The 19012-nt window shown below is 40.5% G+C and overlaps 1 protein-coding gene across 4 annotated transcripts in view; it reads right to left on the bottom strand.

Moving 5' to 3' along the window:
* Arhgap24 (Rho GTPase activating protein 24) overlaps positions 1-19012 on the bottom strand; it is a 400247-nt gene that overhangs the window by 126815 nt on the left and 254420 nt on the right. The window lies entirely within an intron of this gene.

Here is a 19012-nt window from a genome sequence, read left to right as displayed (position 1 = left end):
TCTCTCTCTCTGTCTCTCTCTCTCTCTCTCTCTCTCTCTCTCTCACACACACACACACACACACACACACACACATCCCACTGGCAGGCAGGCATCCGTGTAGTTACACTAATTAACTAGACACCTCTGTTTTTCAAGCTATACGGGCTTTGATGCTATTTTGTAAGTAACAAAGTTTAAGAGAGAGATCCAATACAATGAAAACACTGGCCAGAATCAAATAATACTTTTAACAGAAAAAAGTATTTTTTTTGTTCCATACTAACTCATAGTAAATCTTTATTTGGGGCACACACTGGAATTATGCAACAATCCCCCATGCTAAAGAAATAGTAATGATGTAGGCTTTTACAACGCTGACAGAGTCAATTTAAAATTTCTCGTAAAAATTCCTACCATTCCTTTTCAAGAGTGGTCTTGACTTACACACACATTTTAACACCGGCAGGCGTCACGCAGGCATTTCTTCTGTAACGTGTACCTGTATGCTACAGAGTGATGCGAGTGTCATAGACGATTCCCAATCGATGGTTTCAAGTTTTTAGCTCTCATATATTCATGTTCTTTAAAGCGAGGTAGGAGCGAAATCAGGCCTTTTCAATGTCTTCTGAAACTTACTTACATGGTTTATTTTCCTACAGGCAAACAATTAGTTACTGAGGGGCATCACATGAATTAGAGGCTAGCCCCACTCCTTAGCTGCTTCCCCCATTCTCTGAATTCTGTTTACCTGCTGTGTGTGACCCTTTGAGGCATCAGAATCCTGATGACTAAAGCAGGCATTGGCTGTGAGCTTTGTCTACTTCCTGGGCTGGTGGGGATGAGCCGGAACAATGAGTGGGTCAAAATGCTTTGTATACTGTGGAGTCCTGGGGAAAGGGCACTTAACTTCATTTTTTTCCTCCCTCCGATTGCCCTGCTGAGTATTGTGGCCTGTGAACTGATGGCCATTTTCTAGGACTCCATGGGCTCTATGGAGAATGATTGCTTCGACTGGGCTATAAATAGAGTTAAAGGTCTTATTGAACTGCTGTCCTCTTTGTAGCCAGTCTTGATGGCAGTCACTGCATGGCCAGAGTGATTTAATTGTGAGCAACATGACCTCCATCTAGGCTCTGAGGGAGGACGAACCAGACCAGTTGAAACTCTGTTTTGCCCATGTGCAAGACAGGTTTCAGGGTTAACCCGGTATCCTGGTTGACTCCTGTTGGTGGGGGCTGGAGAAGATGGTTAATGAAGGGGAAAGGGTGGTATGGAATGCCAGGTTCACTGTTGAGTTAAGTCAGTAGCACACGCATCCGGGCATTAATGCTAATGTTCTCACGATGACTTGTGCATTATTTAGAAGTTAGGTTGTGGGAGACACAGAGGAGGGAGGCAGATAAGGAACAAGAAATGAAACAATAATAGAGCCTCATCTGTGCCCAAGAAACACACGGGGCTTGGAGGCTTAAGGAAGGAATGCTACGTCCATTAATTCTCATAATAACCCTAGGAGGTAGCTGCTATTATCCCTTTCAGCGATGAGAATTATTAGCCTGCTCACAGTTAACTAGTGATTAGTGGAGTTTAAATTACAGCCAAGTCCTTCATGACCCAGAGTTCCCATAGCCTGGACAAATCAGTTAACTTATAACTTCCTCAGACAGAGAATAAAGTCTGGTTTTTATATGGTGAGAAGGCAGAAGTGCAACTTAACAAGAAATGTTCTTCATTGTTTTTACAAGGCAAGTCAAACTTACATGGTGTGCAACAATCTTAAGGAAAATACGCTTTGATATTTTCCAGCACTGAACTCGTTGCAAGATGCAGAAAATGTGATCTGATTTTTAGGTTTATTTTATTTGTAATTATTTATGTGTAGGTGTGCAAGTCTATAGGTAGGCACATGAATACTGAGTGCGGTTCCCACAGAGGCCATAAGAGGGCACGAGATCTCTTGCAGCTGAGGTTGCAGGTGACTGACTGGCCAGGCAAGACTGCTGGGAAACAAACTTTCTACAAAAGCAGGTACTTTCTCTAAACCGGTGAGCCATCTCCTTATTCTTCATCCCATGGGTAAGTTTTGATATTGTGTGTCAATATTCTTTCTGTAGTTTGGTATTATGTGTTCTTTCTGTAGTTTTAGTAGGGTCCTGTCTATCATCAAATTAAAGAAACAAGTTCAGTAATGTTCTCTATAATACAATGGAACTCTCCCTTCAAAATACAACAAATGCATTTTCTTTGCTTGAATGTCTTTAAATTATAAAACCCCCAAGAACACCTTAAAATGAAACAAGCCCATCTCTTCTTGACATACTTTGACATACATGTAAGATGACTATTCATTTCTGCCAACTGTAGTGTTAAGGTGAATAGAAGAATCAAATTTTTAGTTCTCTTGGGTCCGAGCATGTTAATGAAATGCCAAGTTTGTTCCCACTGACGTTCACTGAGAAGCTGGAGCAGAGGTCTGAAGTGCAGCCCTTCGTGGGCTGTTCACGTGACTGGCTCAGGGCCAGGGCCAGCTAACGCATGCTCTGTAGTATCTCCCACCAAGCAGCCCCTGTTCCTGACCGGCCCCTAGGCTGCAGGTTGTTTCCACCTTTCATCCGATTTCACACATGTTACAATCTTCTCTGAGGTTGCCTGGTGATACAATGTCTCTGATTTAAAACAAACAGCCAAACAAAAAAACCCATCTGTAAATAATAGAGCCCCACAGCTTTCATGAACTCAGGCCTCTCAGCTGTCCCCACATTAACCCAGAAGGCCTTACACTGGACCATCTTGCAAATGCAATCACTACGCTGTTGCAGACACTGCAGACAGCGACCACCCTCATCCTCCTTGGTCATTGGCTAAGACCGGAATGATACAATAATGCAAACAAATGTCAAATAGATCACCTGTAGAGGAAAAGAGCAAGCACACAGTTTTTTCATTTAAGTTTTCTTTTTCAACTTTAGTTCTGCATTATGGAACAACCCAATGCCCTGTGCCAGGCGCTGGTCTGTGATGCCAGCTTTGGAAGGCAGAGGCAACAGGACCAGGCCTTTAAGGGCTTTCTTGGCTACATTCTGAGTTCAAAACCAGCCTGGCTAAAGAAGAACCTGTCTCAAAAAATAAAACCAACCAAACAACCAAGCAAACAAGACAACAACAAAATTACCTGTGACATCTTAACTATCCAGTTAGTAATTTCAGTAAAGAACTCTCCCTCTCTGGCCTTTCTGGTATTGCTACCGAACCTAAAATGTTTACTTTAGATCTTACTGTGGAGAAAGCAGATTTCACTTAAGGGGTGGATTTCTATGTTAATATGCTGTGAAGCCTATCTTGACATATACAACATACATCAAATGGGAAGAAAAAAACCCTATTTTCTCTTCTTCTCTCTAAAATCATTTCCTTCCAAATAAAGAAGGATAAAACACCTACAGACAGGTTTTTTTTTTTTAAATCTAGTTAAATAATCATTTAAATAAAATCCACTGACACAAGTTTTAATTGTTTATTTTAAAAAATTTAAAATGAACACAGACGGTAGGACACTTTGTTTAAACAATTATACTGCTTTGTTTGATACTTTGTTTTATAGACTAGTAACTGCCTAAATGAATTATCATAGCCCCAACCAACAACGCTAGCAATAAAGCAACCTCAAAGCCCACGATCACACCCTCTGTGTCTTACTCTTAGAACCTTTACTTTTCTCTCTTGTATGAGAGATGCTGATTTTGGAATCGCAGGTTGAAAAGCAGCATGAAGGAAACATCAAAAGCCTGAGGGAGAAGGCAGTGGGAGGCCAGGCAGGGAGGGAGATGCACAGCTAACATTGCCTTGTTCTCCTGTGGCCCCTGCCTCACTTTCTCTTTGTGGGAATGTTGCAGCTTCACATGAGCCTTCCAGGGGCTCCAGCCTGAAGTCCTCCATGGCTTCCCACTTGGATAAAGGTTGGCCCATGGCTCAGCAAACACTGCAGTTTGGGAGTATCATAAACTGAAAATCCCTTCACACATTCAACCTGCTGAGCATCCCAGCTCAGCATCCTGTAGGGCATCTGCTCTTCATCCTCACGGGCCTGTGACTGAAGTGAGATGTGATTCTATGGCTGCCAAGCATTGTCAGAGAAGATTGTACTCTGTAGATCTGGTCTTGGAAAGAAAGTACAACCCATACTTCAAAGTATGGCTTCTGGGGAACACAGAGCTCTTCTGTAACATGATATAATTTAAAAGAAAAGTCTAGAAGTCAACATATCCTAAGACAGGGACTACCTATCAAGTGTTTTAAAAATGTTTAAGACTTTAAAATATTTTTATGTTTGTAGACATCATTTCCTGTTTCTCCTTAGTGGTAACTTTTTTCTAGGTGGATAATGTCTATTTCAGTATCTTTTTCTGTCGGAAGAGTAAAGAATCAATGTTACTCTGTTGTTACTGTGGCTTTCCCAGAAGCCACTTTTGACTTGTTTGTATTTTTGCTCCTGTTTTACAGATCTTTTTTATGTAACCTGGAACAAGAGGGCAGAGAATTTGGGATGGCATATCATACATTTTAGAAAAACAGGAACATTGAAAGATATTAAAAATGGTAGAAAAAGTAGTGAGAAGTGTTAAGGGAAGGAACTTAACTCCTGGGCACTCAATGGCATCCTACTGATCAGGATGGCGGAACATATTTGAAATCTCATAAAAACAAAGCATTACAGTGTAATCCCCCCATTACTTCCACCCTGCACACACAGGCTATGCCACAACAGGCCATTCTCTCAGGACCCAGGAGACCTGCACTGATCACAGGCCAGCTGCTCTTCCGACTGTGCTGTATCCAGGGTTCTACAAGGAAGCTCATGTGCACAGGGACACAAACTCCTGCTCTTTAGCAAGTGGAACCTTGAGGGTCCCTCTCCTAGAGCACAGTGTCCAGTTCTCAATATGCAGGTGTAATCGAGGCTGATTCTTGTTTTTACATTGTAAGTTGTACTGTATGTATAGTATGTGTACTATCATGTGTGTTGCATATTTCATGATGTAATAGTGTACCCCTAAATAGCATATTAAAACAGTGACTACATTATGATTGGAATTTTGTAATCAATATCTAACAATATAGAAAAATCTGAAATGTTTAACATTTGTTGAAAGCATTTATCTCTAAGAAATGAGACTACGGAAATTTTTCTTGCCATTTGTTTATTTGCCTTTGTAAATGTTCTGCAATGACTTCAATATAGTAAAACATACAAACATCACACACACACACACACACACACACACATGCACACAAGCACATGTGTGCGCAGGCGCGCACCCATGCACCCACACATGTATGCACGTGCAGTGCAGATTTTTAAATGTGTCTTTTGGCAAAGCAACTGTGTCATGTTTATACTCTGTGGAGTTGGACAAGGTTGGTCCTGAGCACATAATTGCCGTGACGTGTGACACCTGCATCAGATTATCCATGAGTATTATTAACAAAATTCTGCACATTGCAGAATTATAAGAAAAATACAGAACTGCTTGAAGTTCAGTGATTTATTTTTTATTTTTTTATTTTTTTATTTTTTTGTGCATACAAAATGGCACTGGAAACTGAGAGTGTATCTGTACGTGTATGTCTGCAAACTCCAATCTAGAGAGGATGGATACGGCACAACTGTAAAACATAGTCACTGTATTAAAGTAACTGCCCTTCACTAGAAGGGGAATAGTTAGTTATCAGGAGCCCCAACAAGTCTACTATTATCTAAAAGGTACTGCTGTTCTAGAACATTCCAGAATGACCTGCAAAATGGCAACACAGATTTGCTTGAGGCGTGCAGACCTGTGGGGAAGTGGCATGGCTGAGTCTACTTCTGATTGATCTGTTGTTTGTGCTTTACAGATTGTTTTTGATGTAACTATTACACATCATGAGTAAATACCAGCCTGTTAAAGAGACAGCACATGTGGATTTGCCACGTCTATGTTTCTTAGGGGAAAACGACTTAAAATAAAAAAATCTTGATACCACTCAGATATTTGGACTAAGCATAAAGCTAATTTGCCTGCTAAAGAATTATTAGTTTGTTGAAAAAAATGTTTGAAAGATTGGACAAATAGCAGTGGGTTTCCTTTTTAAATTCAAATATATTTCTCTAAATGCTTACTTGAAGAAAAAGATTCAGTAGTGACACAGACAATATTTCAAGACAAAAGGATTTACCCAGGGACACAGAGCAGATACAAATGTATCAGGGAGTTGGTCCTACACTATGAGCACTGGGCCTGAAGCCAAAAGATAGGATGCTTCATATTTTTAATATAACAACCTGAGAAATCCTATTCGTAGAAGACAGAAAATGCCCGTGCTCATATTATACCTTCCCTAGGGCATGTAGCTAAGCACAGATATGCACTGTCACCATTATTATTCTATAGTAAGATATAACATTTTAGTTACTAAAAAATCAACAAGTTACAACTATGTGCTATTGTGTTACATTCATTTGGAACAAGGTAATGTTCTGCTAAGGTTTGTCTAGGTTCATAATTAACAAGGCTTCTAATTAGACACTTTTACAAAAGTAATACTCAAAATGTAGTTTTACTATGGTATTCTATTGGGTAAAATACAGTGCCACGATTAAGTTGATTATGCTCAATAGTAAAATCACACTGTGTCTCTTGTAATTTTGTAATCAATATCTAACAATATAGAAAAATCTGAAATGTTTAACATTTGTTGAAAGCATTTATCTCTAAGAAATGAGACTATGGAAATTTTTCTTGCCATTTGTTTATTTGCCTTTGTAAATGTTCTGCAATGACTTCAATATAGTAAAACATACAAACATCACACACACACACACACACATGCACACAAGCACATGTGTGCGCAGGCGCGCACCCATGCACCCACACATGTATGCACGTGCAGTGCAGATTTTTAAATGTGTCTTTTGGCAAAGCAACTGTGTCATGTTTATACTCTGTGGAATTGGACAAGGTTGGTCCTGAGCACATAATTGCCGTGATTTCCATGAGAATATATTTCTGTTTAAATATAAGGATCTTGACATAGAAGAAAATTGTTTTAATTGCTTGATCTTCTAAATATTATGTATATTTTCTATGTATCTATAAGCATATGCATGCAAATGTATAATGCATATGTGCATGCCATTTTGTATGTATGCATGCATGCATGCCTTGCATTTTCACATGTAGAATTTTAATCACATGGTCATAGTTTGCATATACATTTCTTTACTATTTCCTTTAAAACGTTTTATAAGCATTTTTCTTATGCCCACCATTTTCAAATCGGACATTCTAAAATACCCTTAAAGTCTTTTTTCTCTCTGTGTATCTTTATTTGTCTTCCATATATACATATAAATATAATTTGTTATTTCAAAGCCTTTGTAACATTTGGGGCATTAATATAATTTATATAATTTCTACCTTTCACTATTGTGGGTATGACTCGATTCCTTCCTTAATATCACCACACAAATGAGAGTATCTCTATTTTTCTGTTAAATTTTATTTTCAACATTTCTTTTAGAACACATTTCTAGAAAAACAAAGAGGAGCCTGATGTGAAAAGATTATTCTTGAAAATGTTGTCTTTGGGAAAAAAAATAGCCTACATCAATGCTAAAGGATTCGTTTGTAGAGTACCAACTGAATTCAGGAGACAGCAATTTATGACAAATTGTTACAAATTTCATAGATGTCGAAATCTTTATGCTAGTTTTCCATGTTCAAATGTCCTCAACTTGTGCACATGTTATAATTGTATGTATTTTTAATCCTAAAACAAGCACAGATATTTATGCAAATATAGCATGTAACTAAGATTTGATGCTAATGTTCTCATAAATGGTGGCTTCGCTTGCCCCTGCTGCTACGAGTTAAATGTTCTTTAGGTATATTTTAATCACCACCTTCTGAGGAGCCACTGCCATTCATTTGATAGGTTCCATCTTTGGATCCTTCAAAGGTTTCAAAGTGCATGATCAATAAAGACATCAATTACTAGCTCATAATGGGATGACTTCCACACTGTAGTCACACATCATTCGTCTCCTACCAAGTCATGACGAAGCATCTTCACATTTCACTTTCAGAGTTTTATTAGGCTCCTGGTTGTGGTCTTTGCAATTGAACCCTGGGCCACACGCATGGGAGGCCTGTGCTTTTCCACTGGGCTACAGGCACATTGTTCAACAGGGGTTAAAAGGCCATTATTTTATTTTGGTGCATGTGTAATATGCTCCTATTATTTTCTCCTTCTTTAAACTAGGAAACAGAAAGCGACGATGAAAAGAACTTTGAGTCGTATGTAAGCGGAACTCTTAAACTGAACTCCAACTATGTCAAGGAGTAATATTCAGCGAGGGCCACATTTTAGCTCTGTGACTCCGCAGTCAAATATTAAGTGGAAACAATAATAAATATTGGTCCATTTTAAAGAAATAAAAGCAACATACGCCGAACATTACTATATCAATAGAGTGAAAATTCCACTACTATAAATGCTCTTATCTGCCGCTGCTCCTCTGCCAATTCTAGTATTGTAAGGGTAATTGGGAAAATAAGGAAAATCCACGACTAAGAATCAGTAGCAGGGGCAGAAAAGGCGCGGGAATAGAAATGAGTCGTCTCTACCTTTTCTTAACTGAACTAGTTGTGCCTGTCACTCTGACCTCCCCTCCATCCTCCTCAACTGTCAGACAGGCACTTGGTGAGGCACTTCCTGAGAACGTAAGGCTGGCATCACACGAGAGCCTGCGCCACATATGTGATTTACTGCTAGGCGACTCCAGGCACGTGCTATGATATGCGGCCACCAGCTCATAACTATATTTATGTGTAAAGTCAAGAATAGAAACATCCATGAGTGCCGGGCAGTAGTGGCGCACGCCTCGGGAGGCAGAGGCAGACAGATTTCTGAGTTCTAGGCCAGCCTGGTCTACAAAGTGAGTTCCAGGACAGCCAGGGCTATACAGAGGAACTCTGACCCGACCCCCCCCCCCAAAAAAAAAAAAAAGAAAGAAAGAAAGAAAGAAAGAAAGAAAGAAAGAAAGAAAAGAGAAACACCCATGAGCATGCTAAATTTATAATCCTATCGATGGAGCGTTTTTACAGCTGTGTTTTCCAAACTGACAGAATGACCACCTCTTTCCACGACGCCCATGGCATTTTCTATCAGGAAGGGTGAGGGCTGGTGGTGTAGCTCAGTCACGTGGGCAGTCAACTAGCCTATAGGAAGCCTGGGGTTCAGCGCCCAGCACTGGAAAGGAAAAACATGGAAGGAAAAGGAGATGAATGATTCTGTCAGTTATAGAAGGATTAAAATGCAGTGGAGACTGGGTGAAAGAGGAAATTAGAAGCTGTAGAAGATGCAATCAGAGGTAACTGAGGCGGGCAGCTCTAACTTCACAGGGAGTCAACAGTGGGCTTCAGCTTTTATATTGTTGGTTTTTTGTTTGTTTGTTTTTGAGACAAGGTCTAGTACACTCTGGACTACAGAGTGAGTTCCAGGATAGTATGAGATAAGAGTGAGTACTAAGGTAGCCTGGGGTACAGTCAGCTAAGGTAGCCTGGGGTTCAGTGAGCTAAGGTTGCCTGGGTACAGTAAGGCCTATCTGAAAAATGGCAAACCTAAATTCAAAGAAAAAAGGCTTGAGGCAAATTAGTATTATTCTGTAGCATCAGGTAACGTTTTATTAAATCAAACTAGAGAGAGAGACAGAGAGACAGACAGACAGAGACAGACAGAGAGTCGGACTCCACAGCTGGGGTGATGGGGTGCCAGATGCAAAACCTTCTACCCCAGAACACCGTTAAAACAGCTAAAGAGCCAATCCAGGCATATCCCGCGTTGACCCCAGACCCTGATAAAAGGGAAATAAATTATAATAATTTCTACAAGTTTGCACATTGGCAGAGTCGCCTTCACTGTTCTGTTAATACTTGCCTTAAAATCTTTATCATGTGTACTGATATCAATCCTGAAAACATATTATGTTGGAAAACTCTCATTTTATAGGGTATTTTCAAACAAATAATTTAATAAGTGCCCACATGCTTCACCACGTAACTGTATCCCAGTGCTGTTTCTTGATACAGAACACTGGAGACACACATGCGGAAGGGTTAAACTACACCCCACTCACCTCATATACATAAAAGTAAGGGAAGGCAAAAGTAAGGGCAGACATTAGGAAAGAAGTACAATAAATTATGTGTGAGTCAGCATAACCTTGCCCTGGAAAGTGATCCCAAAAGTATAGACGAGCAAAACAAAAGCAGGCAGGTGGTGCCGAGCCAGACAAACCCGGTGATCAACAGGTGAAGACACAGCCTACGGAACTGGAGAAGATACTTGCAAAGCATAAAACAATCATGGGTTATAGACAAACACATAAAAGAATTCTCTAAGCACTAGTAAAAATTGACCAGGGATATGAGGAGACATTTCTCAGAAGGTGCACAATGACCAACAGCTTTGCAGAGCCGTGTTCGGCATTACTAATCACCAGCAAAAGAGCGATCAGAACCACAGGTGAGTCCACACCTCAGGCCACTTGCGATGGCTTTTATCAGAAAGACCAATTGTAACAAGTGCTGGCAAAGGTGCGGAGAGAGGGTAGAGAACCCTGTGAACTGCTGATTAGAGTGTAAACTAGTGCAGACATGTCAGGAAAGAGTATGGGGCTTCCTCAGAGAACTAAAAATAAATCTATGATATGATCTAGCAGTCCAATTTCTGGGAATATATCCAATGGAAATCAAAGTAGTATTTCAAAGAGATGTCTACACTCCCATGTGCACTGTGATATGGTTCATAATAGCTAAGTGATAGAATTACTCTGTGTTCCCTGACAAATTAGTGAAAAACACCACACACACACACACACACACACACACAGACACTCACACACACACATGTATCCACACATATTTCATAGATTGTTAAATCTGCAAAATACAAAATTACTCAGTATTTTAAGAGTCTTTGTCATCTGTTGTGCTGTGGATGAATTTGAAAGATGTTTTGCTGGGTTAAATGGGGCAGGCACAGGGCGACAAGTGCATGCTGTCACTTACACTGGCATCCAAAAATGTCATAGTGACAGAAGTAGAAAACGGAACTGGCTGTCAGCATTTCAGGGAGGGAGAACCAGATGATGTTGCTGAAAGGGAAGAGATCTGTTTGACACAACACATAGGCTCTATGTAGCCAATGCACAGCACACTTAAAACTCTCTCGATTGGTTGAGACTATAAAGGACCTTATGTTTGACATAAGCTTGACAGTGGTCATCATTTCAGATGTTTTCCACATGTTAAAACACTAGGACATAAACTATGAATACATACAATTCTCATGTCTCCGTCATTCCAGAGATACTGGGAGGGAGAAACAAACTGAGCACACGTTGTTCCTCTAAACTTACCCATCACAACATAACAGGTTCATGGGCACACGTAGCACAACTTAAGAGTCATTTAGTTTTGCTGTGAAGAATTGTACCATAGTTCAAAAATGTGGAGAAGACCGTAGGGCTTTTATAACTGACATTGACTCCTCAGGTAAGATGCTCCTTGCCAACATCCAGATAGAAACTGAATATTTGAGTCAGGCCCGAGACTCTTAGTTTCTGTTTGATTTGTATTATACTGAATAAAACGTTTTGTCCAAAGATTCATACTCAGATAGTCAGGTCTGTCTTTCATTGTTATTGTTCCAAGTAATCAAAGCAAGGCAGTGGATGAGAATTCAAATGTACCCATCCTCTAGGCACCACCGCACATCTTCCCTGTGAAATTTGACACTTGAGCTGACCCAGGCTGTATATTCTGTCCAGGTCTCCAGGTGTGTGTCTTTTATAGCCATGCGTGCTCTTCATTTGGCCTAGATGAGGGGAGCCCCTACATCATGGAATGAGGCAATTTCTTCCTTGAAAGCTAAGAAGGGAGGCTCTTAGGCTGGGATTTAAGGTCCACCAAGACACAAGACAGCTGTGGAAGTGTCCTAGAGCATCAGCCGCATAGGCTCAGAAGTCTGGAGTGCGAGGCAGGTTCTCATGGACAGCATTGGTGTCCCTGAGAGATTCCTTATCTGCTTACTATTTTGATTAGTTTCCGTTGGCTATTACTTTAAGAACCTATCCTTGGATAGGGCGTTGCTTGTATCTGGGAGACATGTGGGCTCATGATAGTAAGAGATCATGGGAGGCCAAAACGGACCCAGAAACAAGGACTCCACTTGTGTCTGTCCTTGTGTCTGTCGGCTGAAGGTAAGATACTCTCAAGGCCTCAGGGAGAAGCCATGCTAGTCTCCAGGACTGGCCTCAAAGGCAGACAAGATAGTTTTGAAGGGAAAAACACCAGTTTAAGGTTTCAAGTGTAAGAGAAGTATGTATTCGCTATTTCTCAGAAATATAGTTGATGGAATTTTAAAATAATCCTATATTTAAGGTACTTTTTAAGGTATTAAAACTCTTATGGAGCCAGGCGGTGGTGGCGCACACCTTTAATCCCAGCACTTGGGAGGCAGAGGCAGGCAGATTCCTGAGTTCGAGGCCAGCCTGGTCTACAAAGTGAGGTCCAGGACAGCCAGGGCTATACAGAGAAACCCTGTCTCGAAACAAAACAAAACAAAACAAACCCTCTTATGGAAACATATTTAAAATGTACCTTAGAAATCATAAGTTATTAATTAGCATTATTATCTAAATATCTAAATATCGTGTTATGAAAAACAAGCAAATGACTTTTGGAACAGTAGCTAATTCTTACTTTCCTGAAGGTCTTATCAAACATAATGAGGAGACATTACTATAAAGGTAGAAAATGCCCACGAGATCACTAGCTTTTATATAAATAGCCAAGGCCAGGAAGAGCAGGGGAGAGTAGGCGTGCCAGCAAATCTCCACAACGTCAAATTGATTAGTAAAGTATTTATAGCCTTTATAATTTAATAACTTGAGATAAATATTTTTGATCTACAATAGATATATCTCATATGCTTCCATTTTTTTGTAGTAAGTGAACTACTCAAGCAACTCACAAAAATCATAAAATATCCATAGTATATAAGATGCAAATACACATTTAATTCAAATTTCTGATTACTTATGGGACATTCTTTCCATATTAACTGTAGTCCTCAGAATTAGAAAAGGAATATTCCAAATGAGTTTGTGCAGATATCAATGTCATGAACCTGCAGGTTTGGTCATGCAGAGGAAGGTTATCCAGCAAGTGCTGAGGGAGGTTTCAGTGTATAGTTTTCACTCTGTCTCCTCTGTATTAATATTTTAGTAGCCTATAACTTATTTGTGAAAGTATCTTAAGTTTCTAGAATTTCCTGAATCCGTGCTTATCTTCTCTACATTTCTCTACATTATTTATTTAAGTATTTATAGCCTTTATAATTTAACATCTTGAGATCAAACATTTTTGATCTACAGTAGTTATATCTCTAGTGGCCATTTCATAAGCTTCCATTTTTTGTAGTAATTAAACTTCTCAAGCAACTCACAAACATCATAAAATATCCATAGTCTATAAGATATGAATCCCCATTTAATTCAAATTTCTGATTATTTTATGATTTTATGATTTCTCGTATGATCTTATACTACAGTGTTACAGAGGAGGAAATTGATTCTTAAATTCTTAAATGCCCTCTCTAGACTACATGCAAGGCAGATGGTGGTTGAGACTTTGCCTCTAAAGATTGTGTTTTCAAATATACCTTAGTATCATTTTATAGGCTCATGCTACGATAAGTCTAGGGAAAGGAAAGAAAGACATCTCTTGATTAGGTTCCTACTTTCCCAGCTCCTTGCACTTTCTCTTTAACATTGCTTGTCAACAATCTCATGATGGCTAATGCCCTCTTGTACTCGGCGGCTCCTCTGACCCGGAAGTCTTCACTCTGTCCACTCTGACCCGGAAATCCTCAGCCTATTCACTCTGACCCGGAAGTCCTCAGCCAGTTCTCTCGTACCCTCCCTCCGATTTGTTACAAGAAAGTTAGAAATAAGCGGTGAAGGTTCCAGAGTAATTTAGAATAAATCGGGTGGACGGGATCTAGTGAGTATTAAATATCTTTGAGATGTGTAAATCTATCTAGATATATCTATTTATATTGCTGTATTTTGGAAGTGACTATGCCTTGAATAACAGGATAAGATAATTTCCTGTCTTGAAATTCTTTCTGTCTGTCTTTTCCTTCCTTCCTTCCTTCCTTCCTTCCTCCCTCCCTCCCTCCCTCCCTCCCTCCCTCCCTCCCTCCCTCCCTCCCTCCTTCCCTCCTTCCCTCCTTCCCTTCCTTCCTTTCCTTTGGTGAGACAGGGTCTCACTATGTAGCCCAGGCTTTTCAAGTGTTTGGATTGCTGCATGTGCCATAAATAATACCCAGCTTACTTAGAACTCTGATTTATTACATGAGTAACTGCGACTCACACCTTGATTTATAAATCTCTCTGTCTCCTGATGGATAGTTGTTTTTTAACTTCACGCAACATCTTTGTTATCCACACTACTAAAATGGGATGATTCACTTATTCTTAACCCCCTCTCTGTATCTGATATAGAATCCCCTACATGTAAACCCTGTTGGCCAATGGTGGTGATATTAACACCAGTCACCAGTGATGGAGAATGTGCTTGCAGCGATGACTAGAGGAAGTGTCTTTGATGCTGTTTGTTTTATACCCACCTCCTCTCCTATGCCTATGGTCCTTGAGGCCGGCACTACCCCTTCTTAACCAAAACCTTAAGCAGAGTTTGAGTGACAATTTTACTTAATGTTAGGATTCACCTGAACTGGGGAAAGGTAGAGGAAACTGGACAACTGATCCAAGTTACCCTCTAAGTGTGGCTTCCAGAAGGTAGAATCTCTGGTTCATATACAACAGAGCTTCTTTTCTGCTTCCAATCATCTCACCTCCTTCTCTTAAAAGAAAACTGCTTTATTGTTTCCTTAGCTGCTATTCCTTTGAGCTCTTTTTGTCTTTCTTCATTAAAATACATAATTACTGCCATATGGGTATTTAGATTGCAGAACAGGAATGAGAACTATCTCTTAAGGTCTCAGAATAGGACAAAGAGTAGAACTGAAGTCAGAACAGCATTAAATTCTAAACTTGGAGAGTTCATACCCTCTAGATGACTTCCCTTCTCTCTGCAGGCTTTTAGGAATGCAGTATAATCAACACAGGCAGAAGCCAGATAGGGTAGCAGTCCTTTACAATGTGTGGAAGTTCAGTGTTCACAGCCACCAGCCCTGAAAGACTACTAAGTGGCAGATGGTATCAAGCCTTCTAACCTGCAGAAGTGCCGGCAGATTGCTTCTGCTTTTGCTTTTACCATCATGAAAGAACACTTGAGAGAACCAGATGTGATGGATTGGGGATTCAAGGTGAAGCAAGAGGGCTGAGAAGTAAAGTGCTCCAGGCTTAGAGACCTTGAGGGAAGACAGTTCATAAGGTAGTGTTGCTGTGAAGTGAGTCACCAGCACCTGTAAGGTCTGAAAAACGGCCATTTATAATCTCAGAGTCTAACNCCCCCCCCCCCATCTTGTTTGCCTTATCCGGATGTGTACTGTGAATTTTTCCCCCAAGAGGATAACAATGAGATACAAAGTATATTTTGGAAGTGGGAGAAAAATAGGGAATGAAGGCTGGAACATCTGCTCTCTTTCATTACAAGAATCAACAAGCAAGGATGTAAAACTGTCAGAACAAGTAAACAAACCACTAATTAGGGTGCTGGGTAAAGAAAAACTCTCCTACCCCCCCCCCCCCAGAGAGATGGGTCAGCATAGTGTTTACCAAAGCTAATGGGATGGGGAGCCTGAGAAGAGCACAGAGATAAGAGAGGTGCTCTGGGGATAGAGAGCAGTGTTGGTGAACTCTGGGAGAGAAAATGCATTCCCATGTCTAGGAAGCACAGAAACTCTGGCAGGGGCCTGGGGTTACTGACCCTTGTGTCCTAAGGAGACGGTATAACCAGGCACAGAATGCTGACAGGATTCACCCCTAGAACCTTCACAGGACCAAGGGCCCCTCCTCCCATTGATGACCGGCTAGACCATCCTCTACTACATATAGCAGGGGGAGGGGGAAGGGGGAGGGGATTTTTGGAGGGGAAACTAGGAAAAGGGGATAACATTTGAAATGTAAATAAAGAAAATATCTAATAAAAAACAACAAAAAAGAGAGAATGGGATTGGGGTAGCATTTGGGATATAAATACATTAATTAATTAATTAATAATTAATTGATTAAAAATAAGCCAGAGAACTGGGTGTGGCGGCACACGCCTTTGACCCCATCATCTGGAGGCTGAGGCCTGAGGGCTATGTGAGTTTGAGGCCAGTCTAGTCTACATGATGAGGTCCAGCACAGCCAGAACTAGAGAGAGTTCTCTAAAGCCAAAGCATCTGTAGAAGCTAAAATACAAAATAAAATACAATAAGATAAAATAGAGAAAACAACTATCTTCCCCATAGTACCAGAGAATAAATGTTATAACGACTTTGTTATTCTTTTTACCTTCGTTACATAAGGAAGTAATATAAAATGTCTCTGTGTACTTCATCATATGTACTTTCTGTAATTTGCTCAATTATTCTCAATTGTTCTGCACATACAGGTGATTTTTTTCCACATTAATAACTTCCAATAAAATACTTGAAAATAAAACAACAACAACAACAAAAATGATGGAAAGAGTCACACAGACCCAACACCTCGAGGTATCCAGATAGTAGGCTGCTCAAAGCAGCTGAAAGGCACAAGTTCCAAAGCCTGAGTGATGGTTCTGAGTGATGAAGTCTGAGAATGACTGTTTAGGCTTCCAGGGGACTGAGCTCCTCCGTGACTGCACCCAAAGCCTCTAGTCACGATGGCACAGAGGCAGTAGCGTGCCCTTCATTAGGATGCAATGCAGGGTCCGAACAGGGTGTGTCGGGAGGATCGCTGAGAATTCACTAAAGAAATTTAGCACACTGCCTGTTCTAAGGGTAGAAAAGGGGGCTCAGCTAAGATTCAATAATAATGGCAAGGCTGCAGTTTTGTTTATTCAGCATCCCCGTTACTTGATTTTCCGGGTTTGATTTAAGATAATTAGAAAAGCAATAGAACTGTTCAGCACAGGACAGGCTGTCAAATGAAAGCTGCTGGTGCAAGCCCACAGTTTTACCCGGGCCAACAGTGCCCCATGAAGACAGCTCCTCAGTACCCACTGAAGGGGTCCTGGACCTTGGGCTCCTCAGATGTGGTTGAAAAACTCACGGAGTTCTTCCAGAACAGTGGGACACATGTCTCCTATTATGTTAAAGATACATTCTGCGTGTTTACTTTCTATTGGCTGAACGACATCCAGCTTTATAAAGACTGATGAGGACTCTGGAAAACTCTAGGTTCCCCAGACTCCATGGTTTAGAATAGTCATGAACTTTCTTTTAATTCCTGAATTATGCTAGCATTCTCATTTTGCAAATGGAAATTTAAAACTAGAGACTCTCCAAGTGAATGAATAAAAACAACAATAATCCAATAAGAAAACTGGTTAAAGGTTTACGTTTTAATTTCTCTCTCTTTTTTCTGCAAGTTTTAATCAGATCACAGGGATTTATAGCTAAGTCTTCTTGAATTTCCAGTCGAGTCTCTGATTTAAAAAAAAAAAATGTTTTAGGAGATAACTGACATACCTGTGTGTGAGAATGGTATATACCTCATATAATAGACTTGCTCCCTAAAAACTTCCTTCAATGGCACTTATATCTATAGTATAATCTTAACTGATGTAATTCATGATGCTTAAACATTTGCACTTAGTATTTAATGTTATCTAAGTGTTTAATGTTTAAGTATTATTTATTTAACACTTAAATATTTAAATGTTGCTGAGAATAATTTTTGAAAGGGGGTGGGACTTTCTCTGTGTAGTGCTGGCTCCCCAAGAATTCACTTGATAGATCAGGCTGTCCTTGAATTCACAGAGATCCACCTGCTCTGCCTTCCAAGTGCCAGGACTAAAACCATGTGCCCACCACTGCCTGGCTTAGAGAAATGTATTTTTAACAAAGACCCTGCTATGCGTGCTGAGTTGCAGTGAACCTTAGCTTCTTTGTTAGAAAGCATTTTTTCATTACTAAGAAGGGTGTGCTAGAGTACTGTAGATGGAGTTTCTCTTGGGAACTTTCCCAAGCCTTCCACATCTTCAGCCTAAAAGGATCTGTGGCAGACAGGGGCTAGCACCTTAATTAATTCATTGCTCCTTCAGGTCAAGAGTGAAAATACTCAACTGGCAGGAGGCTTTTAGATTGAATCAGTTTAGAACAAGTGCAGCTTCTAAATAAGACATTACTGAGGAACTCAAAACATTCTGGGCAGGGAGCATTCCGACGGGATAGATGGCGGAAGGGAAAGAATGCAGGGTTGCATGTGTAAGAGACAAGTGTGTCCAAAGACGCGGTCCCTGGGGACTGAGAGATGGCTCAGTGGGAAAAGTCTCTTGGGGTGGAAGCCTGCCAGCCAAAGTCAGTGAAAAAGAGAACAGATGGATGTGCTGATGTAGATCTATAATCCCAACACTAATACACACAGACGGAAGGCAGAGACGAGAGACCTGCCAGGAAGCTCCAGGGCCAGCTTGCATGGAGTAAGACATTGCCTCAAACAAGGTGGAAAGGGGAGACATGACTCCCCAAACTGCCCTGTGACCCTAATATGCTCACTCTGGTATATAAGTATGAACATGCATCCATATAACAACATTCCTCAATATTTCAATATTTTGAAAAGATTCTCCCTACCAAAAAGAGGAAGAGGGGCTGGTGAGATGGCTCAGTGGGTAAGAGCACCCGACTGCTCTTCCGAAGGTCAGGAGTTCAAATCCCAGCAACCACATGGTGGCTCACAACCATCCTTAACGAGATCTGACTCCCTCTTCTGGAGTGTCTGAGGACAGCTACAGTGTACTTACATATAATAAATAAATAAATAAAT

The sequence above is a fragment of the Mus caroli genome, chromosome 5 (assembly GCF_900094665.2).
Source record: "Mus caroli chromosome 5, CAROLI_EIJ_v1.1, whole genome shotgun sequence".
In the NCBI taxonomy this organism is placed as follows: domain Eukaryota; kingdom Metazoa; phylum Chordata; class Mammalia; order Rodentia; family Muridae; genus Mus; species Mus caroli.
Note: the sequence above shows the minus strand (reverse complement) of the source record. Positions and strands in the feature narration are given on the sequence as shown.